Source organism: Chlorocebus sabaeus, chromosome 20 (assembly GCF_047675955.1).
Source record: "Chlorocebus sabaeus isolate Y175 chromosome 20, mChlSab1.0.hap1, whole genome shotgun sequence".
Lineage (NCBI taxonomy): Eukaryota > Metazoa > Chordata > Mammalia > Primates > Cercopithecidae > Chlorocebus > Chlorocebus sabaeus.
The window spans coordinates 40576155-40603336 of NC_132923.1; positions in this window are offsets into that span (position 1 = coordinate 40576155).

A 27182-nucleotide genomic window follows, 5' to 3' on the forward strand; every position below is an offset into this window, starting at 1 on the left:
CCAGTCCTCTGACTTTATTCTTCTTCAATATAGTGTTGGCTATTCTAGGTCTTTTGTTTCTCCTTATAAACTTCATTTTGTTGATATACACAAAATAACTTGCTGTTATTTTGATTGTGATTGTATTGAACCTGTACATCAAGTTGGAAAAAACTGACATCCTGATAATATTGATTCTTTCAATTCATGGATATAGAATGTATCTCGATTCATTTCATTTTTCTTTGATTTATTTCAATAGAGATTTGTAGTTTTTCTCATAAAGATCTTGTACTTTTCTTAGATTTTTACTAAATATTTTATTTTGGGGTGCTAATAGAAATGTGTTTTTTTATTTCAAATTTCACTTGTTCATTGCTTGTATATAAGAAAGAGATCAACTTTTGCCTATTAACCTCGTACTCTGCAGCTTTTCTATAATCACTTACTAGTTTCAGAAATTTTTTTGTCCACTCTTTAATATTTTCTGCACAGAAAACCATGAATCTGTGAACAAAGACAGTTTTGTGTCTTTCTTCCCAGTATGTATACTTTTCATTTTCTTTTCTTTTCTTATTGCATCTGCTAGAACTTTTGGTAAAATCTTGAATAGTAGTGGTGAGAAGGGTTACCTTGTCCATTTTTGTTGCTATAGCAGAATACCTCAGGCTGGTAATTTATAAAGGAAAAAAGCTTATTTTGGCTTACAGTTCTGGAGGCCGGAAAATTCAAGAGCATGGTGCCAGTATCTGCTCAGTTTCTCATAGGCTTCTTGCTGCTTCATACCACGGTGGAAGTTATCACATGGCAAGAAGGCAAGAGCGTGTGTGACAAATTAGGTCTCTCTTTCTTTTCCTATAAAGCCACCAGTTGCATCATGTGGGCCCCACCCTGATGAACATATCTAATCCTAATTACCTCCCAAATGCCCTAACTCCAATCAACATATAGATTTGGGGATTAAGTTTTAACACAAGATATTTGGGAGACACATTTGAACCATAGCAGGAAATATCCTTGCCTTTTTTCTGATCTTAGTTGTAAAGTTTCTAGTTTTTCATCATTAAGTGTGGTGTTAGCTGTAGGTTTTTTTTTTTAAATCAAGTTGAAAAAGTTCTCCTCTATACCTAGTTTGCTGAGGATTTTTATCATGAACAGGTGTTGAATTTTTAAAAAATGATTTTTCTGCATCTATTAATATGCTTATATGATTTTCCTTCTTTAGCCTGTTGATGGGATAGATTATATTGATTGATTATTAAACCAACCTTGAATATCTGCGCTAAATTTCATTTGGTCATGGTACATAATTCCTCTTTCTACATTGTTGGACTTCACTTCCTAATATTTTGTTGAAGATATTTGTATCTATGTTCATGAGAGAGATTGGTCTGTGGTTTTATTTTCTTGTAATGTCTTTATTGGCCTTTGATATTAAGGTAATGCTAGATTCAGATAATAAGTTAGGAAGTATTCCCTCTGCTTCTATCTTCTGAAAGAGATATTAGAATATTGGTATACCTTCCTCCTTGTTTGACAGAATTTACCAGTGAACCCATTTGGGCCTAATGCTTTCTGTTTTGAAAGGTTATTGATTTTAGATTCAATTTATTTTATAGATATCAGTCTATTTAGATCATCTAAGCTATCAAAGTTGTAGGCATAGAGTTTATGATATTATTCTTTTATAATCCTTTTAATGTCCATTGAGTCTGTAGTAATGTCCTCTCTTTCATTTCTGGTATTAGTAATTTGTGTCCTCTCTCTCTCTCTCTTTTTTTTATCTTAGTTAGCCTGCCTAAAAATTTTTAATTTGATTAATCTTTTCAAAGTCTCAGCCCTTGGTTTTATCGATATTCTTTATTGATTTCCTGTTTTCAATTGTATTGATTTTTGCGCTGATTTTTATTCTTTCTTTTCTTCTATTTACTTTGTATTAAATTGGCTCATCTTTTCCTGATTTCCTAAAGTAGATATTTAGATCACTAATTTTAGATCTTTCTTATTTTCTTATATAGGCATTCAATGCTATAAATTTCACCTAAACACTCTTTTTGCTGCATGCCACCAGTTTTGTTGAACTGTAATTTCATTTTAATTTTGTTCAAAATACTATTAAAATTTCTCTTGACTCATGTTTAGATGTGTGTTGCTTAATCTGAATATTTGGGGATTTTCAAGCTGTCTCTCTGTTATTATTTCTAGTTTAGTTTACTGTGTTGTAAGAGAAGACAGACTGATTTATTTTTCAGCATGCTATGTATTTGTCTTACCTCTCCATTCTTAAAAAATTGTAACATCCCATTCATTATTCTCACTCCCATTTTTAGAGTTGCATCACATTACAGGTCAAGTCATTCTTTGTTCCAAGTCCCCCTATTTAGTTACTTCTCTGCTGTGACTTTCCTTCTTAAGTCCCCATGTTATTTCTCACCTGCTTTCTTCAAAGTGAGTGTTCAAATAAAAAAAACAATAAAAAGAAAAAGAACTCAAGAGGGTGAAGCATTTAAAAATATATATATAGGTACAAATATATGTATTTAAGTTGTTGAAGTCACTTTGGTTATGGGACTCACAGCACTGATCAGGAGAGACATTGATTAGTAGTTCCCAAAGTCATTTATTTTTTTCCAGACTGAAGTAAATAAGCAAATGTAACAGCACATATATTTTTGAGCATACTTTTTTATGCCATCATCACAAAATCTGTGCCATTCTGAAAATGTCTTAGCACTTTTATTTGGGGAGAGGAAATGAAAAAAACAAAAGGCTACAAATGTTTTTAAGTAACTAAACCTCATGTAGGGAAAGTTCTATTCCTAAAAGCTGGCAGGTTTCTGCCTAAGGTGAATTTAGCCACCCAATTGGTCCTATTACTTTTTGAACAGAGCTGATGCCAAAGTATCCAGCCTTTGCTTCAATCAGACACAGTCTGATATGGTTTTGCTGTGTCCCCACCCAAATCTCATCTTGAATTATAGTTTCCATAATCCCCACATGTCACAGAAGGGACCAGGTGGGAGATAATTGAATCTTGGGGATGGTTACTCCTGTGCTGCTCTTCTCATGATAGTGAGTGAGTTCTCACAAGATCTGATGGTTTATAAGGGGCTTTTCCCCCTTTTGCTCATTCTTCCCCTTGTTGCTGCCATGTGAAGAAGGACATGTTTGCTTCCCCTTCCATTATGATTGTAGTTTCCCGAGGCCTCCCCAGCCATGGGGAACTGTGAGTCAATTAAACCTCTTTCCTTTAAGGACTACCCAGTCTCATATATGTGTTTATTAGCAGCATGAGAACGGACTAATACAATCTGATGTGTTGCTACACTCTGAGCCCCATTAGAAAAATTATCACTGAAGAAGAAAAGCCTCAGTTTGTTAGACCTAGTAGATTGCTGTGAAAAAGAGTACATCTTACAGAGATGGTATTTCACCATTAAATAGTTCATCGCTACATGGATTTCAATAAATTATGGCTCAAACCAGGTTTATAAAACATAACAATCTTTACAGAAAAACTTAAAAATCTACTTTAAGATAATTAGCATTTCAAATAAAGGCAGCCTATGGAATCAGCCCACTACAGATAACTCTATTCAAGCTCTTAATACTTAAGTGCACCTCTGTATATGTCACCAAATTTGACTAAATGAACTGAAATGATCCCATCTCATACATAAGGACATAGAGTAGTTAATTATACTTTTTATCTTTGGACAATTGGGTTCAAATTGTATAATACTTCCTATACAGGAGGTATTTGGATCAGCTGTAAAAAGGTTGTTTTTTCGAGTCATAGGCCTCATCTTGGGAAACAGAGAAGAGATTAAAGGCTTAAAAGTTTCCTAACTTTAGGAAGATATGGTAGAGGTAGTTTTGTTAGACTTTTTAAAAGGCAATTTCTATATCATATTTACCATAGCGTATTATTGTTAGTGGCTTAGATAGAGGTTTAATTAGAGAGAATGTGAATTCTTTAAGGGAAAAACAGTATTTTAATTATCTGAATATCCTCAGTATCTAGTATAGTATCTGACATATAGATATTAGAAATATTTAATTATATCAGACATGTTGTGAAGACTGCCAATTATTGCATGGGGAAAGACCCAAATTGTTGTCCACCCATTGTGGCAATAGTAAGTGCTTACAGATTTCCAATGAGAAAAGCCTGCATTCTGAATCTAGTCTCTCACTGAGGGCTCCAGGACACTGTTCATTTCCATTTGAATGAAAACAAGAAAAAGCAATGTTTGTAATTGCACTACATTTTGATGTATTTTGGCAGGTTAGCCATGAAAAAGTCACAATGTTCTTCTCCTTTTTGTCTTCCAAACTCTATCTTCTTTTTTTTTTTTTTTTTTTCCCCTGGGAGATTTTCTAACCCCTTCACAAATTGAAGTTACCGCTCTCTCAATGTTTTTCTTTTTCTGATATTTCCTGGAAAAACTTGCACTTTCTTTAATATTTTAGAAATGAAACAATAAATAATCCTCTTTTTTTTTTGGTAGAACATACAAATATCTGTCCATTTGTTTAATATTTAAATTCACAGTAAATTCTGTTCTTCACTTATTTCTTTGGTTACCTGTCTGTTGGCACAAGTGTCCCTGAAGTCTCGACTGAAGATGAGTTGCATTATATGTAAATAATATGCAGAAAAACACAGGAGAATTATTACAGTCTAATAAAGACTCCCTTTTTAATTTTTATCAAAATCCACCAACCTCCTTCAGGATGTTTATTCAGCACTTTCTCGATGTAAAGGTGCATCCTCAGTCTTTTAATCCTGTGTTGTCCGAATTTCCACCCAAAACTCGTTGCCCACCCCATTTCCCTGCTGGGCCTCTGATCTTTGCATGCAGCTTCCATGTAGTAACCCCCATGAGTCAGGCCACAGTGCACTGACCTCTTTGTGTGATCCTCCGGGAGGATCTCATCTACATTCATGGCTTTAACCATGCCTCATATGTTGATGACACCCTACCGGTCCAGGATTGACCTTTCTGTAAGCTTAGTCTTGTATCCAATGGTTTGCTGAACAGCTAAGCTACTCACAATCACAAAGAAACTATCCTCTGAAAGATACACACCAGGCTCTAACATTGGTTACCCCAAGGTAATGAAAATGAAGAAAGACAGGGAGGTTAGCTTTGCCTTTCTATATTGTTTTCTATTTTATTTTATTTTGTTTTATTTTATTTTATTTTACAGAGCAAACATTTGTATTGCACATTTGTTATTTTGTATTTTGGTAATTACTAAATAAAGACAAAGAAGTAGGAGCAGGAGAGGAAATGCACTCTATGCCTTGCCTCTCTGCCTCCAATTTAGTTCTCCTGAAAACTATGCTTCATATAGGTGAACTTTCTAAAATAGACATCAAACAATTCTGCTCTTCTCCTTAAAGCTAACGCTGTCTTGACTAAAGGATAAAATCTAAAATCCTTAATGTGGCATATTTCTCCATCTTTGATTCAGCCAGACTTTATCTTTCACTTCCAGTTTTGCCTTGATTTGTTACTACAGCACTACGTTTTCTCTCAGCTTAATAGGAAGTATTTTTTGGACTCAACTCAGATGTCTTTTCTCTTAGAAGTCTTCTGCAACACTAATCCCCAATATCCAAGTTGGGGTGGATGTACCATCTCTGTATTCCCATAGTAGCCTAATGCAATAGTTGTCACAAGTGATTCACAGATTTTGGGAGATTCCTGAGTCCTTTTTAGGGGCTCCACAAATTCATATTATTTTTGTACTAAAGCTAAGATGATATGTGCCTTGTTCACTGTGTCGACATTGGTTATGTGGCACAAATTTTCCTGAAAATAAATGAAATTAGGCTGCCCCTTCAAGAAAAACAACTAACAGTCTTTGTTGTTATGACAAAATTTGAATGTTTAAGAGAAAATTAGAATTTTGGAAAGCTTTTATCAGTCATTGTGAGCTTGATATTATATAATAACATTTATCATCATTTATAGGATTTATATAACTCAGTGAACCAATATCTTTTAAATGATCAATTATAATATATATAATTATGCATGGTTAAAAGAACCATCCCATATGTGAGATATATCAATTAGTTGTTATGTATAATATGAAAATGTATTAATATTATTTTAGAATTCCCTTTAATACTAACATTTTAGAAACTACTTGAATTTTGGTGTAGTTTAAAATAACTGCCTTAAAAGACTATTGAAATTCTCTTCCTTTACCAAATATATACTTATGGGAAGTGATATATTTATCATACATAACAACTCAAACAACATATTATAATAAATTAAAAATAGAAGCAGATATGAAAATCCAGGTATCTTCTGCTAAGATGGATATTAAGTAGATTTGCAAAAATTTGAACCAATGCCATTCTTCTAAGATTTGTGTTTTGGAAAATCTAATTATATTTCACAGAAAAATGTTATGTTAACATGTAAAAGGTTTATTGTATTTTAAAATAAATTAATACACATTTTAAAATACCTTATTTTAAATTTTTCATAGAGTAAATACTGATAATTTTAACACATATGAGTAAAAGCTGTCCAAGGTCCTCAATAATTTTTAAGCATTTAAAAGGGTCCTGGGATTTAAAAAAAGTTTGAGGACTGCTTCCCTAATGCATGTCTAGTGGTTATTACATACCACGTGGCCTTATAAATATGTTGATGTGCCTGTCTCTGTAATCCTGCACTTAGATCCTTGAATACTGAGCTGTCTTTAATTATTCAGTATTGAAGGAGGTTTTACAGGGAAGGAAAATATGAGTGTTCCCTTTGTCATTTAATGTTCAATATATTGAAACTCATATCTAAAAGACAAAACTATGAAAACTCATTTTTTTAAACATTCAAATATCAGTTATGATTTTGACTAATTTCTCTCAAATCATGTACATGGCAATTATACATTTCTAAACAGTTTAAACAACAACAAAGATATATACAAATGCAAAAATACAAAATTTATAACATTTACATTTAACTTCTAGTCTAAAAGAATCAACTCCATAGACTTACTTTAATTATTCCTTATTTCTATGCCAGATTTTGTACGTTCTCAAATTATTTTAATGCTTATTTTGATATTTTCCTGTGGTTTCAGAAAGTATTATATTGATTTCGTTCTGGAATGTTATTGATCTTTCTAGATTCCGCTCTTCTCAGAACAGCAGATGTTGCAGAATCAAAGTTATCAAACAGTTACTGAAGATCTTCTCTCAGCCCCCAGTACAAGGGAATTAAACCACAGTGTCATATAATTTGGCTGAGCCCTTTTCAACTATAATGTTTTCCTTGTTGTATATTCTAATACCCCCCCTTTCTCACATGCATTTTTATTTCTAAAAATTGTTGTCTTTACAATAAATCAAGTTTTAAATAGCCTGCAATACTTAACACATTGAATTGTCTTTGCAATGCAGTAACCTGGTTCAATATTATTAACTCTTCATTATTATCTTTATTGTAATTCAAAAAATCCATCCAGTATTTTCATCTCCTAGGAAATAAAGAAAATAAAGGAGTGAAGCTGCACTCTAACTCTCATCATTAGTCCTTTGACTAACTGATTCAAATTTTGAAATAGTGTGGCACATTCTTTCCACTGAGATTTTATGTGTAGCCACATATGTTATAAACAGTTGGAGCCAATTTCAATATGGTTCTTATGAGTGACTATCACTGTTAACCATTCCTTCCTATTCTTGGTATGTGGCTATATTTTCCAGAATGACTTGAATTATACACAGATAAACTTGGTAAACCAGGATAGAATAAATGTAAAAATCCCAAATGATATACCAACAGCTTGTTTATTAACATCTGTAAAAACTGTATACCTCTTACCATTTTTCACCCTTCTTTTTTATTTTAATTACCTTTGAAACATTGTCTTGACTTGAATTCCAGGATAACACTTTTATGGCTCTTCCTCATCACCTTTCTTCATCTCCTCTGTCAGTTCTTTCCCCCTCACGTCCTCAATCTGTGCATTCACACATGTCCAGCGTTCATGTGCATATGTGTACACATACACATAAATGTTAATGACTAATACATTTCTGTCATCAGCCCAGCCTTCCCAGAGCTCTAATCTCATATAACCACTGTCCACTCTATATGTCCTCTTGAATGCCTAATAGACAACTCACATTTAATATGCTCAGCTCTGTGTTTCTGGTCGTTGTCACTAAACCTGCTTCTCTTCCAAATTCCATAAATGCCAACTCCATTCCTGCAATTCTTTAAGTGACAATTTTGGCACTACCCTTGACACCTTTTTCTCAGATTCCATAGCAGTCTTTCAGAAAATCTTGTTCACATTAACTTGGAAATACATGCAGAATCTGATTCCTTCTCAAGCTCACATGATTTCTCTCCTAGATTATTGCAGTCGACTCCCCCATGGTGACTTCACTTCTACTGTTGCCCCACCTGCAATCCATTGCCCCCATAACTGCAAATGGCTGCTTATTTCACCCAGGGAAAAGCCAAACTCTCTCCAGTGGCAAAACAAACAAACAAACAATAACAACAACAAAAACCAAAACCTCTACACAATTCTATTTCCTGGAAATATCTGACCTCATCTCCAACATTCTTTATGTTTTATATTATCTTTCTCCCAAAGAAACTCCTGGTTCTCTTTCTCTTCTTCACAGCTTCTCTCTGGCATTTATTGCCCACCTTCCTCATTTATTTCTTTCTATAGTACTCAGCACCATTGAGATACAAGATTTTGCTTATTTATTCATTTTTTCCCTCCATTAGAATGCCAGCTCTAGTGACTGCCCATAGTAGACAATAAATAAAGGTTGAAGGACTGGATTAAATAAAATGTGTATCAAATCTGAATATCAATAAGAATTTTTGGTTTTTCATAAATCTAATGTGTTCCAATTAACTGTACTGTTGCTATGATTTTTAGTCCATGATCAAACTATTTTAACATGGCTATCTGTAACTTCTTTACTATTTATTTATTTATTTTATTTTATTTTGAGATGGAGTCTCACTCTGTCACCCAGGCTGTAGTGCAGTGACCCCATCTTGGTTCACTGCAACCTCCACCTCCCAGGCTCAAGTGATTCTCCTGCCTCACCCTCCCGAGTAGCTGGGACTACAGGTGCATGCCACCACACCCAACTAAGTTTTGTATTTTTAGTAGAGACAGGGTTTCACCATGTTGGCCAGGCTGGTCTCGAACTCCTGACCTCAAGCGATCTGCCCGCATAGGCCCCCCAAAGTGCTGGGATTATAGGCATGAGCCACCATGCCCGGCCCGGGAACTTCTTTAGATTTTGGTTTTTTCCTTTATAACTGCCTCTGTTACCCTTGAAAGTATTCTTGCGGCAAAAGTAAAATTTCCAGGCCCATTCTATTTTTCTCCTGATGTAAGGTATGGAATTAGCTACATAGAAAACCAAACAGTCCTGATTTTCTGTAGTGGAGAGTAGTATGAGAGACTGAAATCTTTATCCTCCGGGTTTCCTGAAAAGTGGAAATCGGTAAAGTTCTAATACTACTGCTATTTCTACTATTAGAGAGCTTTAGTAGTGTTAAGCTTCAAATAATATATTATTTTAAGGTCCTAATGTCACACCGGTGTTTCTAATTTAACTGATTAGATTACCATGCTCTACTTTTCTTTATATGTAATTTCATTGTCTTTTTCTTACTTTGGCCATTTTTTTAACTCCAGAATCTAGTCCAGTGGCAAATAAATAGTAAATTCTCAGTAATTGTTTGACAAGTCAATTATTTTTATATCGAATAGTAAGATAAGATGGGAAGTTTTAAGGACCAGTGTGATTTAGGCCAAGTATTCACATTAATGTAATGTGTCACTAATATAAGTCCGTTTCTTGGGCTAGTTTGGGAGGGCTCATGAGAAAGTCAGTAGAAAAACCCAAGTATTTCCTGAAATTTCTTCTTATCTAGTATGCTACAACATGCATTATTTTCTCCTTACAATAGAAATGGGGCCCCTAACAGAACAGATTCTATGTGGTGCATATTTATCCACTTGTATTAAAATTTCGCTGAATATCAACTTTTTCTCTAAGGAATTCAAAGTGCCTTACACAGATTAGGAATGGTGACAAGACACTTGTGAAGTAAATAATAATGCTTTGAAATAACATAGCACTTATCATCAGTGAAGCCCAAAGCACTCCAAATGATTTATCTCATTTATCTTCACAATGTTCCTGTGAGAAAAGGCAAGTATTATCTCCAATTTGAAGACAAGAAACTGTCACAAACTGGTCATGAAGTAAGTCAGGGGCAATGATAGACAATGAGTGAAAGACGGTGCATATGGGACAGATTCTCTTCTCTTTGACCAATGCGCTGTTCGTGAGACTGTTCTTTTCTGCATAATGTGTTTCCGTAGAATAGTCCTTCCAAAGAACTGTAAAAATCGTCTTACAATAAGTCTTACCAGTATGTCATTTATTTATGATTTACCTGGGTGGTGACAACAGTTCCTTCTGAGTAAAATCCCTGCCCTGGAGATTGTGTGGTTCTTGCCAATTATTTGCTCAAATATGATGGGAAATGGTAACTTGTAGGTGTGAGTGTTCAGCAATTTTATTTATAGTCAATTCCCAACTTTTAAATTCTTTCTATTCCTTTATTATTGAGGCTTTTAGAAATTCTCATGCGAAGTTGCTTCTAAGGATTTATAAATATTTCTTCCTGATATCTATAGAATGCCACATAACACTTTAAAACAATAAAAAATTCATACACTTCTTAAAATGTGTATGCCTGATGAGAAATAGTTCATTTTTATATTTCCTTTACCTAGACTTCCTTCCAAGACTCCGGCAAAACCTTCTCAAGTACACATCTGAGATGGTACTTGATTCTCCAGGCACACTCATTCTCCTGACAGCCATGGACCTTAGGCGGCTGCATCCAGAAAAACTTTTCCAAACCAGTGCATCAAGGGATTTTGATGCTTGTCATGAAATTCTTCCAAGAACATCATTGACTTTCTAACTACCCTGGAATTGAATTAGAGTAAAATGAAAAGTGTTTGTTTCAATATCTATAGGAAGTGTTTACTTTGTACTTTAACACTGAATGGACTTCTAGCTCCTGCTAAGACACCACTACAAGAATGATAAATTCATTCTGTAAGAGATGCTAAATTTTACATTGAAGCAATGAAATCAAGTTATTTTCAAAATCTCTTCTCCAGAGGATTTCAAGTGGGGTTAAGGAAGAAGGGTCCATAAACCCCTATAGAGTCCTTAAATAAATTAGTCAAAGTTCTTCAGAGAAACCTTGGCTCTCCAGAGCCAATGGGATAGATACAGATTGAGAGAAAGATATAGATAGATATAAATAAATATAGATTATCTATATCTCTTTCTATCTGTATATATTTATATCTGTATATATTTCTGTCTACATCTTGTTGGTTCTGCTTCTCAGTTCAGTCATGTTTGTATATAGATATGTTTACATACACAAAATTTACAAAATGTAGAAGAACATTACAGTAAAGCTTCATTTATCTACTATGTGCTAGATATGTTAATTTCTAATATACATTATCTAATTTAATCCTCACAGCAGCCCTACTTATTGATTGTCAGCAGCTAATAAGTGGCGATGAGAATCTAGGTTTTCACCATGAACAAGGACACAATTGCCTATACCACGTCAGCTCCAATCCCTTCCTATTTTACTTCTCTTTAATCATATATAAAATAAATGTTCTACACATTCTAACTAAGCCTAATGCAGAAACTTTAATTTCAAAGTTGAGGCTGGGCGCAGTGGCTCACACATGTAATCTCAGCACTTTGGGAGGCCAAGGTGGGTGAATCATCTGAGGTCAGGAGTTGGAGATCAGCCTGGCCAACATGGTGAAACCCCGTCTCTACTAAAAATACAAAAAAATTGACCAGGCATTGTAGCGCGTGCCTGTAGTCCCAGCTACTTGGGAGGCTGAGGCACAAGAATCACTTGAGCCTGGGCGGCAGAGGTTGCGGTGAGCTGAGATCGCACCATTGCACTCCAGCCTGATTGACGGAAGGAGACTCTGTCTCAATTAAAAAAAACAAAAAACAAAAAAAGTTGAAATTCCCATAGGGAATGACACAAATATTTTTCTAGAAGATTGTTAAATTGAAGCAGGAGTGACAGCTCCAACTGCACAGGGGCTGGGATAGTATGTCATCATCAGTAACAATGATGCTGTTATCATCTCTGCTGGGGCAATTCTACCCTTGTAGGCTGCTGATGTCGCTCAGAAACTACTCCAAGGAAAAGATTTTTATACTTGGAAGATTTAATCCCAACGAGATAATGCACTTGTGGAGTTGAAATAACTCTCATTTGTGTTTTCCTAGAGAAAGCTATGTTGATGAGAGTCTCAAAGGAATAAGGTATAGGACCAATAGTGCCTTTTTCCTATGGGACATACAGAATTTTCCTTGCAGATGATGTTGAAGAAAAACTCTACTTGATTGGTATTTTACCTGTGCTCAACAGTCATCCTAACAATTATTGCCACCCATTAGGAAGACTGGCCTCAGCCATCCAATGGGCAAGGCATACCTGTGAGGACTATCTAGAGATAAATAGCTGCTTCATTAAAGATTAACGTTATTTCTTCTTATTTAATCTTCATTAAAGATTAACATATTTCTGTGTTTAGACAGTTATTATTACACAAGCAAAATGTAACAGTTGTGATATAGTCCTCTACCTAATTTCCTCTGTGATAGTGAAGACCTAGAAGTTTGGATATTTGAGGAGAGGGAGGTGAGTCAGAGGAGCAGAAAAGGATGTACAAGAGGAAAGCAACAAGAGAAATGGGAGAGAAAGTTAAAATCAGATTTTCTAACTTAAGCTAGGATATTATGGACAGACATACCTATCAACTTTGTCTCTAATTCAGGACATTTTTTGATAAGTAAAAGCAATGAAGTGAACCCTATTAATATTTAATGCTTTGCATTATACTGATGTTACACAAACATTTTTCTTTGAGACTCTTCGATGAGATCTGGCTGGTGAAGCAATTAACTCCATTCCCTCATCTTAGGTAGTCAGATTTCCCTTTGGCTTTAAAACATATTTTAATTGGATACTATCTAGTTATTGCTCACATTTTATATTACTAACTTGTCTTTATGGATTTTTATCAACGGTCACTTTTGCCTTCTTTGTGGGAATACAAATGCTCATGGCTTCCATTTATTTTTTCTAATTTGTTACACAAATTGCATTTGTTGTTATGCAAAATGTTAATGTCAAAGAAAGGCTTTTATTGTATATTAAATGCATATGCAAAAAAATCCTCGGTGATTCTGAACCAAGTTATCTCTTATTTAACCAACTTACCCAGCTAAGAGCCAGTTGATGAGACACAAGCCATCTTTATCCTAATTTTGTAAGAACTGTGAAAGGAAGGAAGAATGTGTTTCTTTTTGTTTGTTTGTTTGTTTGTTTTGGTAGAGATGGGATCTCATCACGTTGCCTAGGCTGGTCTCAAACTCCTGAACTCAAGTGATCCACCTGCCAAAGTGCTAAGATTATAGGCATGAGCCACCATACCTGACCAGAAAGAGTGCTTTTAAGGAACAGAAGTCAAATAATAGAGCCAGCCTGAGTTCCCCTTAATATCTCACCCCTGTGCCTTTTCTCATGTTGTTCCTTTGCCTGGAATGGATTTGCTTTTATCCATCCTTCAAAGTCCAACTCAAAGTTATATCTCCTATGAAGCTTTTCCTCATTGCAAATATTCTCTCCTGGATTTTCATTTCAATTTGCCTATATTTGCCTAAAACATGCCACTTTCTATGTTGCCTTGAAATTAATTATGCTCATGTCTTATAGCCCTATAATAAACTGCATATTTCTTGAAATGATTATTTTTTGTGTGTATATATAAAGTGTTTCAGTGCCTCAGCAGAGTGCCAAGCACATAGTAGAAACTCAATAAATGCTTGCTTAACAAATGAATTTAAAGGCATATGAATTTAATTATACATATTAAGCAACAGTATAGTTTCAAGCAGGATTAACCAATTGTTTGTGCCTGTGTTTCTTCATCAGATGTAAAAACATTTGTCTCAATCTCTAATAAATTATTTCTAGAAGCAAGAGACAAACTTGCTAAAACTTATGCTTGATATACTGTCAATATAATATAATAGTGAAGTTAGATTCAAATTACATGATTTTTTAGTTTCTAGGATTTTACTCTTCAAGATATGTGATGTTATATTAAGTTCAGTGTAAGAAAAGGTTATGATTAATATGATGAAAATTATAACTTAGCATATAACTTTAATAAAAGTAAAAAGTTCAAACAGAACGTATGAAATTGTGTCTATGAATCAGGAGAATAATCTGCACCTTATTACTAAAAGTAAATCTTGCTTTTACTGAGCCATAAGTGTTTCTGTATCTAGAGCTGGCATTAGGGAACTACTGAGACACAGAAAAAAAAAATATGCTAGGACATAAGCTCTTCTCATGATTTAAAATACGTCAAAAGATGTAGCTACCTTCAAAAGAAATAAAGCCTACCATCACCAATATTTGCTGAAATCAGCTTATAATTGTTTGGGAGTCTGGGGGGGCTGCTAAAGACTGCACCTGCCTCCCTAACTACGGCTTTCCACTTTTCATGTTAAAGAGGCTAGTACCCCATCATGCTCACAATCTCCAAAGCAGTTCCTGCCTCACCTCCAAGCTGACAGAAACCTTGATTCTGATTCTCATTTGGTTTTCTGCCTGTCAGAAGGAAACTCCCAACAGATTGCTATGGGTTTTTTTCTTCATTCCCTTCCAGGCTTTGCTCTTCACCGTACACATTGCAAGCTTAGCCTAAGCAATGCCATAGGGTAGACTGAATTGTGATTCAGGGCAAGTCTAATTTCTCCCAACAGACAATTTCCAGCTAACGCTGACCATCAGAGGAAGGCTGTCATTGATATCATCTGGTTAATGGCATAACTTGGTCCACTCAACTCAAATTGCATCACTTACACTAATCTGCTGCAGTTCTGCAGCCCCACTCTGGAAGAACCCTCTGTTTCACTGACAGGAGTGTGTCATTTGGTCAGAGAGCATGATGTAATTGCAACTGCTTTTCTTCTGATGAAGTATTTAATATGACCTTGCTATCATCTTCAAATAAATTATTTACTCTTCTAACAGCCAAAAATTGTCCAGACAAACTTAAGTAGCAATAAATTTCATAAATTATTACAGGTCAGAATGTACTCCTAAGTGACTCCAGTCAGTAGCAGCCCACGGAACATCCTATAAAACTCCATTTTCCTGTCCAGCCAAGGTAGATGGGTAGACATAAAGTTCAGTTATCAAATCTTACTTTTACTCATCTGCTCTTAGAAGCTTACAAGTAATAAACAACTTCATATAGTCGGCAGACAAATTGATGGTGGGGAGCTCTCCATTAAAAGGATAAAACAATGATGCTTTATTGTCTTCTTACACAAATGGCCAGCTGAGATTCATTTGGTTTTCATTTTTAGAATAAAACAGTAATTTCTGGTGTTACCTAAATGCACCACAAAAAATGTATTCATGACAGACCTACATTCTTGGGGAAAACGTTTTATTCTTCTGAATAAAGAAAACTACATTAAAAGACTTATGACTTCACTAGATATTACTCAGCCATTGTGGCTTTGCACCTAAGACAGTTTCATGTTAAATTTCCTTTTAGGTTTAAGTGTTCACTCTTCATCAACAATCTTTGCTAATATACCCGAGAGAGAGAAAACAGGGAATCAAAACCTCATTGGTTTCTCTGCATGACCCCTCCAAATTTAATTTTATGAATCACTTTGATTTTTTTTCTAGCAAAAGCAAACTTGCTAACTATCAAGTATTCTCAAAGCCAGAGCCTCATGTAAAACAGAGAGCTCCTCTTGGCTGAGCCTGGTGGCTCAAACCTGTAATCTCAGCACTTTGGGAGGCCGAGAAGGGTAGATCATGAGGTCAGGAGATTGAGACCACCCTGGCTAACACAGTGAAACCCCGTCTCTACTAAAAATAAAAAAAAATTAGCCAGACGAGGTGGCGGGCGCCTGTAGTCCCAGCTACTAGGGAGGCTGAGGCAGGAGAATGGCGTAAACCCGGGAGGCGGGGCTTGCAGTGAGCTGAGATCGGCCACTGCACTGCAGCCTGGGCGACAGAGCGAGACTCCGTCTCAAAACAAAACAAAACAAAAAAAACAGAGAGTTCCTGATGGTGCAATTACCTGGTCCCTGATACTGGTGAGCTTTTCTGTGTTTCACTCTTATGAGATGAAAAGTTGTTATTAAAGGATAACATATAAAGTTGGATGTAGCTTTGGACCTACCAGAGAGTGCAATGAACACTTCTGGAGGACTGAGAAGTGGCTTCTTTATTCTGACAGAAACAAATGCTATCATGGAAATAACTCTTAGAAAACTGGGGAGCTTTCAAAGACATCCTCTTGAAAAACAAACAAACAAAAAAAAAATCTCCAGTTCCTGGGAAACAGTGACAGAATCATACGCAGAGTGACGCATGGCTGTCACATTCAGCACTTGCCTCAGTGATTCCTAGATTGTAAATAGCTACCTTCTGCTGAATAGGCTTGAAATTCCTATAGCCTATCGTGTACCAACAAATATTGACCAGACAGTGCGGGCTGCTGCAGTGGGCAGCAGTGTTTCTCCAAATACAAGGCATAGAAAAAAAAGAATTTGAGTTTTTCCTCAATTAATACTTGGAAGACAGACATCGTCAGGATTTTAGTCTTAAATAAGATTTCCATCTTAAATGAAGGGGATGGGGACACTAAAATGAAAAAGGGTGGCAGGGAGGCAAGAACCTGCTTTAATTCAGTCTTTTTGTTTCCTCCATGCCACACAAATGAACATCTTTTAAAAAATTGAATTCTTTGCCTGTTCGTTAAGATTCATCCCAGGGTCCTGCAGATCTATCACAATCTGGCCACTCTGTACATTTTCTAATTACTCAGGCCCAAACCTCACTGGCATCCGTGACATTCCCTTCTTCCATATTCTATATTCAATCCATCAGCAAATCCTCTCAACTCTACCTTTCATATGTATTCAGCATCCATCCACTTCTCATCACATCCACTGCTACCATGTTCATCTGGCTTAAGCCACCATCATTTCATCATTTCTTGCCTAGATTATTGCAATGGTTTCCAAATGGAATTCCTTGCTTCTACCCTTGGACCCCCTACCCCTACAAATTATTCTTAAAACTTCAAGAGAGTGAACCTGTTAGAACTAGTGAGATTCAGAGGCAGATTTATTGTGGAACTAATGAAGCTTAAACCTCTAGGTTCTTCTCCTAACAGATAATTCCCAAGGCTCTAAGAGGGCCCCAAGTCTAAGCATTGTGGTTAGATGGTAATAAATATCTTGATGTTTCCAAAGGTAAGATTGTTACGTATTTGTAAAAGCCTGAGTTCCAAAATTAACATATCTGGAAATTGAGGCTCCACAAAAACTAAATAAGATTGTATCACTCTTTTTGTCAGATCATCTCTGTCCTCTGTTCAAAAGCCTCTAATGGCTTCCCATCACATTCAGAATAAAAAAATTATTACTAAGGCCAAAAAAGCCCTCACTACATCTCTGACTCATTTCCTACCACTGGATCCAGTCATAAAGGCTCCTTGCTATTTGTGGACTAAATGCACCTGTACATCAGAGCCTCTCCAGTATGTTTCTACTTGGAAGGCTCCTTCCTGAGCAAGTTGATGGGGACTGCCCTCTCTTCCTCCAGATCTTTCTGCTCAGATGTTGCATTTATTAAAGGAGAGAACTTCCTTCACCAAACTATTTTTTAATATGCTTCCTCACCCATCTTTGACAATTCTCTTCTTGTTAATTTAAAAAAATTTTTCAAACCACTTACCATCTCTCCCTTCAATTTGTTGCCTCTCTCCACCAGTTACACATTCTCATTACTAGAATATAAACTCCTTGTTATATATCCTCATTACTAGAATATGAGCTCCTTGATGGCACACTATATATATATATATATACATATATATATATATATATGTATATATATATATATATATATATCACTCTTCCTTATTGCCTAGCATCGCATTTGGCACACATAAATCTTGGATTCATCCATTCAACAGAAACATACCAAGTGTGTTTGTATACACTGAAGAGAAAACAGAGAATAACCAAAGCCCCTTTCTGTGGTACATATATTCTTACAGACAGAATGTTACTGCTGCTTTTCTGTTGTTGAACTGTAAATCACCCAGGTAAAACTGAGGTCTTAAATGTTTGTGAATTATTTTGATAATGAAATAATGTTTTTCTATTTGATACTTCTTATACCCACAAAAACCCAAGCAGAATTCCTTATTTGTACTACCTTTTGCTATTTAAGGAAGAAGACTTTTACACTTATATTACCTAAGCTTTAAGAATGTAAGCATATATAAAATGACATCTTGTGTCTCAAGTACTAAAAATGAGAAGAATCTTTGTAGTCCTCTGTAGGACATGTCTTAAGAAGAATGTAGTTTATTGATTACTTAATGAGAAAAGGTTTCTTTTTTAAACAAACTTGTAAAAGAATATGTGTATTGTCTTCTTCTATTTTGAAGCAATTATAAGTAGTAATGTCAGTATGAACTTTAATAAAGTTTAATTTGTTTTTATCTTTTTCATTTCAAACACTCGTGTTTACTAGGCTGGTCTCAGAGTCATAGGTCTTTACCATTATACTGTATTGCAGTCACGTGGAAATGCTTCCCCCTCGAGGGGGTGAGGTGGGGAGAGCGAGGGTTCCGCCGGCCCCCGTGGTGGAGTAAGTTTGCTTATAAATAGAAGTGAAACATCTATATAAACATTAATGCAAACATTGATTAGAAGAAAGCTGGAGTAACCATTTAATCTAGAAAAAGTGTACTTCAGAGCCAGGAATAAAGAGGGACATTTCATAAAGATAAAGAGATGATTAACTCATCAAGAGGACATAAATATTCTAAATTAGTATACACCTAATAATAGAACTTAAAAATACACAAAACAGACACTAATAGAACTAAAAAACAATAATAAGACAAATCCAAAGTTACAGCAGGGATCTTCAACATCTTATCTTAGTAGCTGAAAGAATTTGGGCAGCACTGTCAATGAACATGATCTATTGACATTTATGGAACTTCCCATCTAACTACAGTAGAATACCATTCATTCAAGTGTGCATGGAACATTCACCAAAATAGACTATATTCTAACTCAATAAAATAAGTATCAATAAATATAAAAAAAATTATACAAAGTCTATCCTCTCAACAAACACATCTGGAAATGAAACAACACACTTCCAAATAACCCAAGACTGAAAACAATCACTAGGGACATTGGAAAATACTTTTAACTAAATGAAAATAAAATTGCAACATAAAAATGGGGGAGATGCAGGTTAACTGATGATAAGAGAAAAATTCCTATTATGAAAATCTTATATTAAAAAGGAAGAAACTTCTCAAATCAATGATATAAGTTTTCACCTTAAGAAACAAGAAAACTCACACAATATTCTGAGATAACAAACCTGCACATGTACCCCTGAATCTAAAATAAATTTAAAATTATAAAAAAGAAAAAGTAAAAGAAACAAGAAAAAGAAAATTAAACCTACTCTAAGCAGAAAGAATAAAATAATAAACACATCAAAGAAATAGAATGCAGAAGAATACAGAGAAAAATGTATACCACCAGAAAACAGTTATTCAACAAGATCAATAAAACTGAAAAATCACTAACTAGAATAATCATGGAAAAAGAAAAGAAAAGACAAATTACCAGGATCAAAACAAAAAACATACAGATTTTTAAAGAGGAAGAAGTGAAACTCTTTCTCTTGGCAGGTAACTGATTGGCTCTGTAGAAAATCATAAGAAATCACAGAGAGAAGCTATTAGAAATATAAAGGGAGTTAAGTAAGGTCACGAGATACAGGACCATATGTGAAGTCTCTTGTATTTCTACATATAGACAACAATAGAAACCATTTTTTAAGGGTCATGTATAGAAGCAGCAAAATCTAAGACGTGCTTAGGGATAAACTTAAATTATCAAAACCTGTACACTGAAAACTACAAAAGAATGCTGAGAGAAATTAAAGACAATATAAAACAACAAAGAAATAGATGGATTACAACAATAGATCAGAAGACTCATTATTTTAAGATGATGATTATCTCTGATTGATCTACAGTTTCAGTGGAATCCTAATCAAAATCGTACCATGATATTTTATAGATATTGATGAATTTTTAAATCTGAAATTTATGAATAAGTAAAGGACTAAACATCTTCGAGAAAAAATACAAAGTCAGAGTACCTTACACTATCTGATTTTAATACTTATTATAAAGCTAAAGCAATCAAGACACTTTAACATGAATGTAAAGGTAGCCATACTGATCAATGTAATTGAAATAAGAGTAGCCCAAATTCACATATATAATGCCAATTGATTTTTTAATTTACATGAAAAAGTAATCCAATAAGGAATGGATAATCTTTGCCACAAATGGTATTGGAACATTTCAACATCTGTATGCAGAAGAAGGAAAAGAAAAAGAAGATAAGGAGGAGAAAGAAAGGGAAGAGGGGGTTGGCAGGAGGGAGAGGAAAGGAGAGGAGGAATCAACAACATAAAAAACAAAAACAAAAACAAAAACACCCAAATCTTTGACTGTTAACTCTCAGAACACATAAAATTAATTCAAAATAGAAAAATGACCAAAATGTAAAAGGTAAAGAAAATAAAACATCCATAAGGAAACCTAGAATAGAGGACTTATATTTTGAAGTGGTCAAACATTCCTTACATAAACACAAAAAGCCAAAAACATTTAGAAATACTATAAAATGGACTTTATCAAAATTAAAACTTTGTACTATTTGAATGACAATGTTAAGAAAATGAAAGGACAAACCACAGCCTGGAAGAAAATATTCATAATACATAGATATGAAAATAGATTTGTATACAGAATAGACAGAAAATTCCTAAAATTCAATGATGAGAAGAGAAACACACCAATGAAAAATGTTCGAATATTTGAACAGGCAATTTACAAAAGAAGATATATGGACAGCCAACAAGTACATGGTAAGATCTTCATCCACTGTCTTAAGAAATGCAAATTAAAACTACATCACTTTGAATGGTTGCAATTAAAAAGTTGGATAAAATCAAATATTGGTAAGAACCAACTGCAACTTTCATTTATTTCTAGTGGAAATAGAATGGTACTAATCTAGTTTGGAAAACAATTCTGTAGTCTCTTATAAAGTTAAAAATGCACTTACCTTATGATCCAGCCAATCTACCCTTAAGTATTTACCCAAGAGAAGTGAAAATACGTTCACATAAAGATGTGTAGGTTCACACAAAGATAAAGTGTTCACAGGCACTTTATTTACAACAGCATAAACATGAGAAACAAGTCATACACCTATCAACTGATGAATGGACAAATTGCGGTGCATCTATGCAATGGAAAGCAACTCAGCATTAAAAGGAAAGAATTACTAATAAATACAACAACATATGAATCTCAGAAACATTATGGTAATCAGAAGATTGTGGAAACACAAAGAGAACATATTGCATGATTTTATTTTTGAGAAACTCTAGAAAATTTCAAATTGTTACAGGAAAAGTAGATCACTGGCTGCCTGGATCAGGGAATAGGGAGAAGAGACTTCAGGAGTAAAAGCATAAATAAATATTTTTTGACAATATTCTTTATCTTGATTGTGGCATTAGATGCATGGGAGTGTATTTTTGTCAAAACTCATCAAACTGCAATTACAAAGAGTGCAGTTTATTGTTTTTAAATTATACCTCAATAAAGTTGATTAAAAGGAAATAGTATGTGTGTGGGCTAAGTGGGCCTCTTCCTTAGTTACCAGAAGCTCTTCCTCAGTCTGTAGAATGGATAAAAATGCTCTTGTGGTTTATAAGTTTTTTCTTTAATGCTACTGACATGTCTATGTTGCACAAAAAATAACCAGCTGCCCAGTGCTGCCATTATTTTACAGCTGCTAGAAAATAATAGTATTCTATAATTTAGAATTCTCCAGAATTAAAAGATCTATATCACCATCCCCAAATTTAAGTCATCTGGATTTATGAAGTTTCATTGTGCATGAAAGTAAAGGGGGATATTTGAATACAATAAAGTGCATGTTGTGGTGCTTTAAAATAAAGATGTGTGTAATGCAGGGTGTAGTTTTAGATTAAAGGAAACAGCTCAGGAAATCCTTGCTTAATTGAATTGAATGTTTTCCCTAAGATGCCTGTTTGGATTAATCACAAAATTGAAATTAATTATATTTCCTTGGAGAACAGTTAATATTTGGTCCAAAGTCCAACCCTCTGCCTTTGGAAAGAACTGAAGAGGGATTTGGCAAAGGGAGAAAAACCTGGCAAAAGAACTTTGGGAGTGGACAACATTTGAGATACAATGCTTAGGAAAAAATTATAGGATCTAGAGCTTATGTAGATATAAGTGGCATCAGATAAAACGATAGACAATCTGGTTGAAATGATTCAGATGTATTTTTAGGTACAGTGAGATGAGGAACACACTTTCAGCCACATTATTTTAAAGTTCAAAACAGTATCTAGGAATGTCTGATCTAATTCCCTTATGTCAAATGATAAAATGGGGGAAAGCAACATGCCAAATAGCTGGCTTTTGGTTTCCCTAATGAGTAGAAGAATCTAGAATAAAAATCAGATTTTCTGACGTCTCATGCAATGATTTTTCCATATTGCTCTGTTTGCTGATTCTTAAGCATATTCTTAAACGAAAGTGATAAATGTCACTAACTAGAAGAAGGGAATAAATGGATACTTTGGTAATCATGTATTTGGTGATTGTGACACAAATTATCAGGACAAATGTCTTTTATTGGCTATAAAAATTCCATTTTATTATTATAAAATGAGAAATCACTAAAGAAATTTCTCCATTCAAGCTAATATTTTAAAACAGTATGAATCCATCCCATATGCTAGCAAACAACATTTTATGTCACAATTTGACACATAGAAATACAACCTGAAGCATCAAAAATTAATAGTTTATATTTGAGCTGCAGTCTCCTAAAAGCAGGTAATGTGAATTATTTAAGGGTAATTTTGATCTGAGAAAAATTCCCCGGCATCATTTGCCTTTGGGAATGCAGAAATCTTGTCTTGTAATTCGCTTTATCAGTCTATAGGTTTGTTTTCCATCTTACAGTATAATACTCTTTTTGTCAATCTGTTTTTACAATTGGGCAATTTAAGAATGTATCATCAAACCTAAGTGCTAGAGGAGTATTCTTCTTAGTGCTTAAAAAGTATTGTTTTATTCAGTCAAGACACACTAAAAATTAATAAGAACAAAATAAAATGGGAGGCCCAACTAGTACTCAAGGGGAGAAATTTGAAACATATAGTATGGAATAATCCATGTACAAATTCAAGTGATTTCATGCTATTTTAAACCAATGTACCAGATCAATTTTATGTCATTTTCTTTTCTTTTTAAAAGTGATAATACTGTAACTACTATCTGCATAGGTCTGTGATGAGTGCTTCACTGCTATGTTTTATTCTGAAAAGAAAAAGAGAAATTTATGGTGAAGTGAGAAAGATTTTAGTGGAACCCAGTGGTGAAAGATAAACAACTGAATCCTCAACACTAGTACTTATCTGAAGGAAGAAAAAAGTTCATTTTTAGGTAAGAAGACATTACGAAAGAAACAGGAGAAAAGTTAGACTGTGGCGTTTGCGCAAGAAGAGAATAGCAATGAGATTTGAAGGGTTTGAGGGCAAAACATACAAGCACATGTTTCCAAGAGTATCTGAAACCTCAAACAGCAGCAGAGCACCAACCAGAGAGATGAGAGCTTGGTTTCTTAAAAGGAGTGTGCGGTACATGATGTTTAGCTTTTTAGAAAACAACCTCTCCACTTTTGCCTGCCTAAAATTTTTTGGAATTCCAGTTTTCTTTTCAAATATTAAGAAGCACTGGAGTTTAGTGGCTGTTTCTAAGTAGTGCTATTTTGGCTTAACTTGTATATGTTTTCCCTCAAAAATAAATGAAAATAGTTAAGGCATAAACTTGAAGTATTTATTTATTTATTTTTTTAGTTTTATCAACACTCCAGTTTCTTCTAATTTCATATAATTTGAGTCACTGAAAGAACCTTCACAAAATAAGTTAATTTGGGATCATGACATGTCAACATGGCTCATTGAATTTTTTTTAATTGTTATTACTGAAATGTTATTCAATCACGTAAAGTTTAGAGACACTTTAAGCTGAATATTAATATTCTTGCATGGAGTCTGGTAATAATGTAGATGTGCAGCATTTTGGGAGAAAAACCAATTACAATGACTATTGAGTATATTCTTCAGTTGGGCTATGCTCTTCTACTAAAGTAGAATCCTTGGGCATTATTTTGGCATTTGGAGCCCTCTTTTTCTAGCTCCAGTTGCAAGATATTGTCAGAACTATTTGGAAAATAATTTTCTTTCTTTTTCATCAAGTTGTATCAACAAATAAGGACAATAATAGTTACTGAGCATTTTTATTTATCAATTAGTTTTCTGGGAATTATAGAATATGTAGAAAATGTCATAACTGACTACCTTCAGGGAACTTCAGCAACCTACACATGAAAACCACTGACCCCAAATGCCAAGTTTCACCCAGAGTATAATTTCATATTACATATAACATTTGATATGACTGAATTATTTTTATCTGTGTGAGGAAACCAAAAGCAGAGGCAAAAGGAAAGAACAATCCCAATGTCTCATTTAGTGGTATTAAAGTGATACCACAATCACATTTCAGTTTTGTTTTTTTTTTCCCCGAGACGTAATCTTGCTCTGTCACCCAGGCTGGATGGAGTGCACTGGCACCATCTCGGCTCACTGCAAGCTCCGCCTCCCAAGTTCACACCATTCTCCTGCCTCAGCCTCCCCAGTAGCTGGGACTACAAGCACCGGCCACCACACCCAGCTAATTTTTGGTATTTTTTAGTAGAGACGGGGTTTCACCGTGTTAGCCAGGATGGTCTTGATCTCCTGAACTTGTGATCCGCCGGCCTTGGCCTCCCAAAGTGCTGGAATTACAGGCAAGAGCCACCGCACCCAACCACATTTCAGTTTTAAATTTTACATTGGATGAGTCCCATTCCTCTTTCTGTGTGGGGTAAACCCTACTGGAGTATTACCTATTACCTATAGGTAACAATGCCTTATTGAATTGGATAGGTTCTTCAGGTGGTAATTTAAAGGAAAGAAGCAAAGAGTGACAGGGAAGAAAAAACAGTATCTTAAAGGGTAAATACAAGGTTAGAAGCTGGAGGAATAGAGAAGTGTTACACAATGGTTTTAGAAAAGTGGTTCAGGAAGAACGGGCCAAAATGGTCAAATAGACACAACTCCAGTCTGCAGCTCCCAGTGAGACCAACCCAGAAGGTGGGTGATTTCTGCATTTCCAACTGAGGAACCCAGTTCATCTCACTGGGACTGGCTAGGCAGTGGGTGTGGCCCATAAAGAATGATGAGAAGCAGGGTGGGGCATTGCTTCACCCTGGGAGTGTACAGAATGGGGGAACCTTTTTCCCTCAGCCAAAGGAAGCAGTGAGGGAGTGGGCTGCCCACCAGGGGTACAACACTTTTCACATGGAATTTTGCAATCCTCAGATCAGGAGATTCCCTTGTGAGCCTACACCACCAAGGCCCTGGATTTCAGGCATAAAACTGGTGACTGTTTGGGCAGGCACTGAGCTGCAGGAGTTTTTGCATACTCCAGTGGCCCCTGGAAGTCCAGTGAGACAGGAAGGCCATCCACTCCCCTGGAAAGGGAGTGGAAGCCAGGGAGCCAAGGGGTCTTGCTCAGCAGGTTCCACTCCCATGGAGCTCAGCAAGCTAAGAACCACTGCCAGTGCAGCAGTCTGGAGTCTGCCTGGGATGACCTAGTTTGGTGGGGGGAGGGGTGACCATCATTACTGTGGCTTTAGTTGGCAGTTTTCCCCTGACAGTGCCAAGGAGACTGAGCGGCTTGGACTAGATGGAATTCATCAGTGCAGTGCAGCTAAGTAGCTATGGCCAGACTGCTTCTCCAGATGCCTCCTCACAGGGCAGAGCATCTCTGCAGGAAATTCAGCAACTCCAGTTAGGGGCTTACAGACAGAACTCTCGTCTCCCTAAGACAGACTACCTTGGGGGAAAGGTGGCTGCAGTCTCAGATTTAGCAGACTTAATCTTTTTTACCTGCTGGCACTGAAGAGAGCAGCTGATCCTGACAAGGGTCATTCTCCCACCACAGTGCACTAGCTCTTCTAAGGGAAAGACTGCCTCATCAAATGAGTCCCTGACCCCATGCCTCATAACTGAGAGAGACCTCCCAACAGGGGTTGACAGACACCTCATACAGGAGAACTCCAGATGGCATCAGTACAGTGCCTCTCTGGGATGAAGCTTCCAGAGGAAGGAGCAGGCAGCAATCTTTGCTGTTCTGCAGCATCCACTGGTGATACCTAGTTGAATAGTGTCTAATGTGAACCCCCAGCAAACTGCAGCAGACCTGCAAAAGAGGAGCCTGATTGTTAGAAGAAAAACTAACAAACAGAAAGCAACAACAGCATCAACAAAAAAGACACCCCCCAAAAAACCCATCTGAAGGTCATTAACCTCAAAGACCAAAGGTAGATAAATCCATGAAAATGAGGAAAAAACAATGAAAATTCCAAAAGCCAGGATGCCTCTTCTTCTCCAAATGATTGCAACGCCTCTCCAGCAAGGGTGCATAACTAGATGGGAGATGAGATGGATGAATTGTCAGAAGTAGGCTTCAGAAGGTAGGTAATAACAAACTCCACTGAGCTAAAGAAGCAGGTTCTAACCCAATGCAAGGAAGCCAAGAATTTTGATAAAAGGTTACAGGAGCTGCTAACTAGAATAACCGGCTTAGAGAGGAACATAAATGACCTGATGGAGCTGAAAAACACAGCATGAGTGCTTCATGAAGCATACAGAAGTATCAACAGCCAAATGGATGAAGTAGAAAAAAGGACATCAGAGTTTGACGACCATTTTTCTGAAATAAGTCATGCAGACAAG